We start from the raw sequence: 8,001 nt of genomic DNA on the forward strand, positions 1-8,001 counted from the left end.
TTGCGCTATACTTTACATTTAATCCACTTAAACTAAGTCTTGTGGGGTGCCTGGATGGCTCAGTAGTTTGAGCACCTGACTCCTGATTTCGGCTCAAGTCATGATCCCAGGGTCGTGGGATCAAGCCCTGTGTCGGGCACCAAGCTGAGTGTGGAGCCTGCTTGGGATTTTCTCTCTCTTCTTCTGCCCCTCTCCCCTGTTCTCTCCTTGTCTCTCTAAAATTAAAAAAAATAAAACCCTAAATCTTGTTAGATTTGATCTAGCCTATCAAGATCTCTTTGCATTCTGATTCTCCTCTCCAACAATATATTGTCTCTCCCATATTCTTGTTATCTACACATGTGATCACCTGTCATCAATGTTCTTTTTTTTTAAATTAATTTTTAAAGTAATCTCTACACCCAACATGGGGTTCCCACTCACAACCCCGAGATCAAGAGCTAGATGCTCTACCGACTGAGCCAGCCAGGCACCTGTCATCAATGTTGTTAACTAAACCATTTGTACAAACGTCGGACAGGACAGCTCCCAGGTCAGTGCCTGGTGGAATGTACTACAGACCTCTATTATTTTTTTTTTTAATTTTTTTTCAACGTTTTTTATTTATTTTTGGGACAGAGAGAGACAGAGCATGAACGGGGGAGGGGCAGAGAGAGAGGGAGACACAGAATCGGAAACAGGCTCCAGGCTCCGAGCCATCAGCCCAGAGCCTGATGCGGGGTTTCGAACTCACGGACCGCGAGATCGTGACCTGGCTGAAGTCGGACGCTTAACCGACTGCGCCACCCAGGCGCCCCTACAGACCTCTATTATTAATGGGATTCTAGATGGTGCTCACATTGCCTTTTCACCTGACAGCAATTAGGACCCTCGTTCAATTGGAACCTGCATCTTCAGGCCCATTGTCAGACTTCACAGAAGAGAAGTCTGAGTTCCATGTCCCAGGCCAAAAGGAGAAAACTTGAAATTGAGTTGTAAACCAAGTTTATTCTCCCTTTCTTGGGCGTCATTCATCTGGGTCAGCTTCCCTAAGCATTTGCTTCTTCCAGTCAGAACCTACAGGTTTTCTAAAAACTTAGAAAATGTCATTCATTATTCAGTTTTGTATCGTTTTAGTTTGGGCCAACTACAGTTCCAGTCTAACAGATCCTTTGTGGCTTCACTTCTTACCCTGTCCACCTGAGGTTCCATGGACAACGATCTATCTCAAGACACTCTGGGGCGCCTAGGTGGCTCACTTGGTCGAGCGTCCGACTTCGGTTCAGGTCATGATCTCGCGGTCTGTGGGTTTGAGCTCCGCGTCGGGCTCTGTGCTGACAGCTCGGAGCCTGGAGCCTGCTTTGGATTCTGTCTCCTTCTCTCTCTGCCCCTCCCCACATGTGCTCTCTCAAAAATAAATAAATGTAAAAAAAAAAATTAAAAAAAAAGACACTTTTAGCACACCTTCAATTACCTCTGTCTTTTGTTCTTTGGTCCCAAGTACTTCACCACTCCCGAGTTCTAATGAATCTAATCTTTGTTTATTCAAGAAATATTTATCAGCTGCCTACTGATGTGCCAAGAATTTTAGGTGTTAGAGGCAGAGGTGTTTTCTCTACTTCTGCTTATTGACTGCTGCTTTATGGGAGAGCATTTATGCGAGTCAGAACTGGTACCCATGTGTAATTTCCAGCCTAACTTGGCAGTCCCCACAGGAAGCCAGATTGCTTGTGAATTTCCTACAGCTGTTCTCCTCAAGCACCAGTATATAGTCCTAGCCTCTGCCTTTTGTAGACCACCTTGTATTCCACCTCAAAAGGAATGAGTATCCCATCTGTATCTTCTTGCCTAGTTAAATAAAGAAGAGATGTTCGTTTAGAGGCTTTAACTTGGCCCTCCCATCTGTCTCTCTTCGAATACTGGTGCCCTATCAATGGTCCCTTCTCTCTTCTTTATAAATTCTTTCATGTCAGAAGATCACTGTCCCTAGCCTACAAATATGTTTGAATCCCTCATTTTAATTTTTTTAATGTTTATTTATTTTTGAGAGAGAGTGCATGTGAGTGGGGCAGGGGCAGAGAGCAAGGGAGACAGAATCTGAAGTAGGGTCCAGGCTCTGAGCTGTCAGCCCAGAGTCCGATACGGGGCTCAAACTCATGAGCTGTGAGATCATGGTCTGAGCAGAAGTTGGACACCTAACCGACAGAGCCACCCAGGTGCCCCTGAATCCCTCATTTAAAAAAAATTCTTACTTTTTTCTTGAACCCAACCCCTCTGGTTTCTCATCACTCTAAAATTTTGAGGGGTTCCTAGGTAGCTTAGTCAGTTAAGCATCGGACTGTTTTTTTTTTTTTTTTTTAAATGTTTATTTATCTTTTGAGAGACAGAGAGAGCGAGTGAGTGCCAGCAGGGGAGGATCAGGCTCTTTGTCAGTAGACAGCAGAGAGCCCAATACAGGGCTCAAAACCACAAGCCTAACCAACTGAGCCACCCAGGTGCCCCAAGCATCCAACTCTTGGTTTGGCTCAGGTCATGATCTCATGGTTCATGGGTTTGAGCCCTGCCCTAGGCTCTGTGCTGACACTCCAGAGCCTGCTTACGATTCTCTCTCTCCTTCTCTGCCTCTCCCCCTGCTCATTCTCTCTCTCAAATAAACTTGAAAAAAATAAAATATAATACATACATTTTTTAAAAATTTTCAACTACTATTTATTCTTTAACTCAGTGAAATTCAGCTTTTGTCCTCATTAATTTACAAAATCTATTCTCAAAATGGTGTAAATGCTAAGTACAATGGCCTATTTTCAGTCCCTACCTGAATTTTTTTCCTCTCTTGTCTTCCAAGGAAGACTTTCTATCTTCATACATTCAATAATTGTTTTTCTTTTCTTTCTTTCTTTTCTTTTTTTTTTTTTTTTTTTTTTGAGAGAGAGCACAAGCGGGGGAGAGGGGCAGAGCAAGAGAGAAAGAATCTTAGGCAGGCTCCACCCACATCACAGAGGCCGACACAGAGCTCAATCCCACGACCCTGGGATCATGACCTGAGCCAAAATCAATACTGAGACGCTCAACTGACTGAGCCACCAAGGTGCCCCATATTTATTGATCGCTCTCTGTGTGCCAGAAAATAGCAGTGGCAACATAGAACTAGCTTCTATTCTCATGGAACTTGTAGTGGGGGCCGGGGGAAGGGTGTGGGGTCACCAACATTCAACAGAGAATCAGACTTCCATTCTAGCAATATAACAGACCAAATACCCTCTACAACTATTCCATGACAAAATGCCTCAAAACACTAGCTCAAATATAAAAGGCAAAAGCATGAATCCAAAAACATAAGGCTGAAATTGGTGGTTGTTTTAGAGACATCTGCTAACCCCCGGTGACAAAGCTTCCATCTATGTGGTTTCTCAGGAGACAGCAGACTAAGCCTAGGGCTTGTGCAAGAACAGGGACTGGAATGTCCCTGAGTAACGCTAGGACTCCTGCAGGTTCCACTGTCAGAGAAAGGGTAAAAGAGAAAATACCCACCCTGGGAAGGGAGACAGAAAAGAAATGCCCTTATGTTGGCTCAGAGTGAGGGGGAAAAGATCTTCCCCTAGAATTCACAAGTTAGTCCTCTCATGGGTTTATAGCCTAAATCCACTCTACCTAAATAAGCAGAAAATTTTAAAGCTTAGATTTTATTTTTAATGTTTATTTATTTTTGAGAGACAGCACGAGTGGGGGAGGGGCAGAGAGAAAGGGAGACACAGAATCTGAAGCAGGCTCCAGGCTCTGAGCTGTCAGCACAGAGCCTAATGCGGGGCTCGAAATCACAAACTGGGAGATCATGACCTAAGCCGAAGTCCCACGTTTAACCAACTAAGCCACCCAGGCGCCCCAAGCTCAGATTTTATTTTATTTTTTTTTTTAATTTTTTTTTTTTAACGTTTATTTATTTTTGAGACAGAGAGAGACAGAGCATGAACGGGGGAGGGGCAGAGAGAGAGGGAGACACAGAATCGGAAACAGGCTCCAGGCTCTGAGCCATCAGCCCAGAGCCCGACGCGGGGCTCGAACTCATGGACCGCGAGATCATGACCTGAGCTGAAGTTGGACGCTTAACCGACTGCGCCACCTAGGCGGCCCTCAGATTTAATTTTAAAGTAATTTACAAGTTGGTAGTATCCCCAGGTACTTGAAAGAAGCAAACACAAATCCTCTGGAGGAAAGCACCTTCAATCCAGACCTCAAAAGTTCCCTAAATTTCTTTCAAAAATGAGTTCACAGAGGTGTCTGGGTGGCTCAGGTGGTTAAGCATCTGACTTCAGCTCAGGTCATGATCTCACAGTCCATGAGTTCAAGCCCTGTCAGGCTCTGCTGACAGCTCAGAGCCTGGAGCCTGCTTTGGATTCTGTGGTCTCCCTCTGTCTGCCCCTCCCCGGCGCATGCTCACGCTTTCTTTCTCTTTCTCTCTCTCTCCCGGCTCATGTTCACGCTTTCTCTCTCTCTCTCTCAAAAATAAATAAACATTAAAAAAACTTTTTTAATGAGTCCACAAATAAAAATCCCAAAACACAAGGAAACAGGAAATAAGACACCGTGAATGAGCAGAAATTATAAATAGCAGAATTAAGCCCACAAGGACATTGGATATTGGAATTATAAGACAGCCTATAAATAAGTACGTTTAATATATTTAAAGGAAAAAAAGAGGGGCACCTGGCTGGCTCAGTCAGAGGAGCATTTGACTCTTGATCTTGGGGTTGTGAGTTCAAGCCCCATGTTGGGTGTAGAGATTACTTAAGTAAATAAATCTTTTTTAGAAAAAAGAAAGAGTGAAGGAAGTATGACTAAAGAATAAAAGACTAAAAACATGACAAGATGGGGCGCCTGGGTGGCTCAGTCGGTTGAGGATCCGACGTGGGCTCAGGTAATGGTCTTACAGTTTGTGGGTTTGAGCCCCACATTAGGCTCTGTGCTGACAACTCAGAGCCTGGATCCTGCTTTGGATTCTGTGTCTCCATCTCTCTCTGCCTCTCCTCCACTCGCACTCTCTCTCTTAAAAACAAACAAACATTAACAAATTTTTGAGAAAATGACAAGAGAGATTTTAAAAGGTACAATCAGGGGCACCTGACAGCACAAGGTGCTGTCAGGTGGCTCAGTCAGTTAAGCACCCGGCTCTTGATTTCAGCTGAGGTCATGATCTCACAGTTTGTGGGTTCTGGCTCCGTGTCTGGTTCTGTGCTGGCAGCGTTTGGGAGCTTGGGATTCTCTCTCTTTCCCTCTCTCTCGGCCCCTCACTCATGTTGTCTCTGTCTCTTTCAAAATAAATAAACTAAAAAAAAAAAGGTACAATCAAGATCTAGAAATTAAACATATAATTAAAATAAATAATTTAAAATTATTATTAAAATACATAATTAAAATTGCCATAGATGCTCTGAAGGAAAATTAACAATGCTATGAACACAGGGGCACCTGGGTGGCTGTCGGTTTAGAGTCCGACTTCGGCTCAGGTCATGATCTCACAATTTATAAGTTCGAGCCCCATATTCAGCTCTGCACTGATGGGGTAGAGTCAGCTTTGGTTTCTCTGTCTTCTTCACTCTACCTCCTACCCTGCACATGCCCTCTCTCTCTCAAAAACAAATAAATAAACGTTTTTTAACATTCTATTAAAAACATAAGAGTTGACTCTAAGGGTGCCTGGCTGGCTCAGTCAGTGGAGCGTGTGACTCTTGATATCAGGGTTGTGACTTCAAGCCCCATGTTAGGTGTAGAGTTTATTTTTTAAAAATAAAATATTTTTAAAAATAAAAATTAAGGGGTGCTTGGGTGGCTCAGTTGGTTAGGCCTCTGACTCTTGATTTCAGCTCAGGTAATGATCCCCTGGTTTGTGAGATCGAGCCCTGCATCAGTCTCTGTGCTGACAGTGTGGAACCTCCTTGGGATTCTCTCTCCCTCTTTCTCTGCCCCTCCCTCTCTCTCTCTCTCTCAAAATAAATACATAAACATTAAAAAAAACAATAACAAAGACTACCCTTCATAGCCTCCCTTGCAGGTAAGAGACCATATGACTAACTTCTAGCTAACAGGATAATGACAAAAATGATGTGCAACTTATGGGAAGTGTCATTAAAGGAAACTAGACACCCTCTGCATTCCCTCTTCTCCTTCCTGCCGGCAAGAATGCAGGTAACATGGGTGGGGTGAAGCTAGCCTGCTGGACCATCAAGTAAGAAAGCACATATGAGGGCACCACCACCTGACAGAAGAAGAAATAGGATTCCTGATCATAATGGAACTACCATGCCAACTTCGGGTTCCATCAGAGTGGAAGAAGAATAAATACTGGATAAGGCAACTAGCAATGTTTGTTACACCTTCCGAGAGGCTACCGAATCCCAGTTATATGCTAGTTTAACCTGTGGGGACTAGGGCCTGAAATTAATGTCCTGTAGACAAAGATGACAATTACAGTGTTGTGATGGGAGGGTAGGAAAATAGCGATGCTGGAGGCATGGTGCAAAAAAGTACTGATATGCAGTAAGAAGTGCAGAAAGTGGCCAACTAAGCCAGAAGTTCAAATAATGATTTTGACAAAAAAAACAGGAGATCAGGCAGATCATGACCTCATGGTTTGTGAGTTCAAGCCCTGTGTCAGGGTCTGTGTTGACAGCCCAGAGCCTGGAGCCTGCTTCGGATTCTGTGTCTCCCTCTCTCTCTGCCCCTTCCCCGCTCGCACTCTCAAAAATTAACATTAAAAAAAAAACAACACAAAAAACAGGAGATCAGGGGTGCCCGGGTGGCTCAGTCAGTTGAGCATCTAATTCTTGAGTTTGGCTCAGGTCATGATGCCAGGGTGGAAAGATCGAGCCCTGTGTCGGGCTCCATGATGAGCATGGAGCCTGCTTAAGATTTCCTCTCTCTTCCTCTCTGCCCCTCTGTCCTACTCTCACGATCTCTCTCATTCTCTCAAACAAAAAACAAACCCCAGGAGATAACCGTTTCAGTGTGTTATCAAGAATAACCATTAGAGGGGTGCCTGGGTAGGTGGGTCGGTTAAGTGTGCAACTCTTGGTTTCAGCTTAGGTTATGATCTCCTGGTTTGGTTTATGAGTTTGAGCCCTGCGTGGGGCTCTGCGCTGACAGTGCGGAGCCTGCTTGGGATTCTCTCTCTAACCACTCTCTCTGCCCCTCCCCCGCTCATGCTCTCTCTCAAAACTAAATAAATAAACTTTAAAAATAAATAAATAAATAAATAACCATTAGAGATTATGGTCACAGAGGGATTGTTTAGGAAAAAATTATGCACACCTTATAAATGAGGCTAGGGGCACCTGGGTGGCTCAGTCGGTTAAGCATCCAATTTCGGCTCAGGTCATGATCTCACCGTTTGTGGATTCCAGCCCCTAGTCGGGCTCTGTGCTGACAGCTCAGAGCCTGAGGTCTGCTTTGGATTGTGTGTCTCCCTCTCTCTCTGCCCCTCCCCTGCTCACGCTATCTCTCTCTTTCAAAAATAAACATCAAAACAAAAAATTAAAAAATAAAATTAAATAATAAGGCCAAAAGATGACATGATCTTTCAATACAGAGCACTTTTTTTGTTTGTTTGTTTGAGAAAGAGCACACACACGAAAGCAGGGGAGGGACAGAGCCAGAGGGAAAGAAAATCCCAAGGCAGGCTCTGTGGTGTCAGTGCAGAGCCTGACACGGGGCTCAATCTCACGACTCTGACATCGTGACCTGAGCCGAAAGCAGGAATCTAACACTTAACTGACTGAGCTACCCAGGTGCCCCAATGCTAGAGCATTATCAAGTAAATCCACCTGAGGGTCACCAGATTATCTTGGGGAATGTAATTTTGTTTGCTTAGCACCCAAAAGTTTTACAACTTCCAAAAGTTAGAGGGTAATGTGTAGAAAACTAACAAGGTGCAGTGATTTTTTTCTAGTCTACTAAAGAAAATAACCCCAAAGTTACAGTTTATTGCCCTATAGGACATCAACTGCGTTTATACCTAAGCATCCTTCT

Source organism: Panthera pardus, unplaced genomic scaffold, assembly GCF_024362965.1.
Source record: "Panthera pardus isolate Hobbes unplaced genomic scaffold, ASM2436296v1 HiC_scaffold_11, whole genome shotgun sequence".
Taxonomy (NCBI): domain Eukaryota; kingdom Metazoa; phylum Chordata; class Mammalia; order Carnivora; family Felidae; genus Panthera; species Panthera pardus.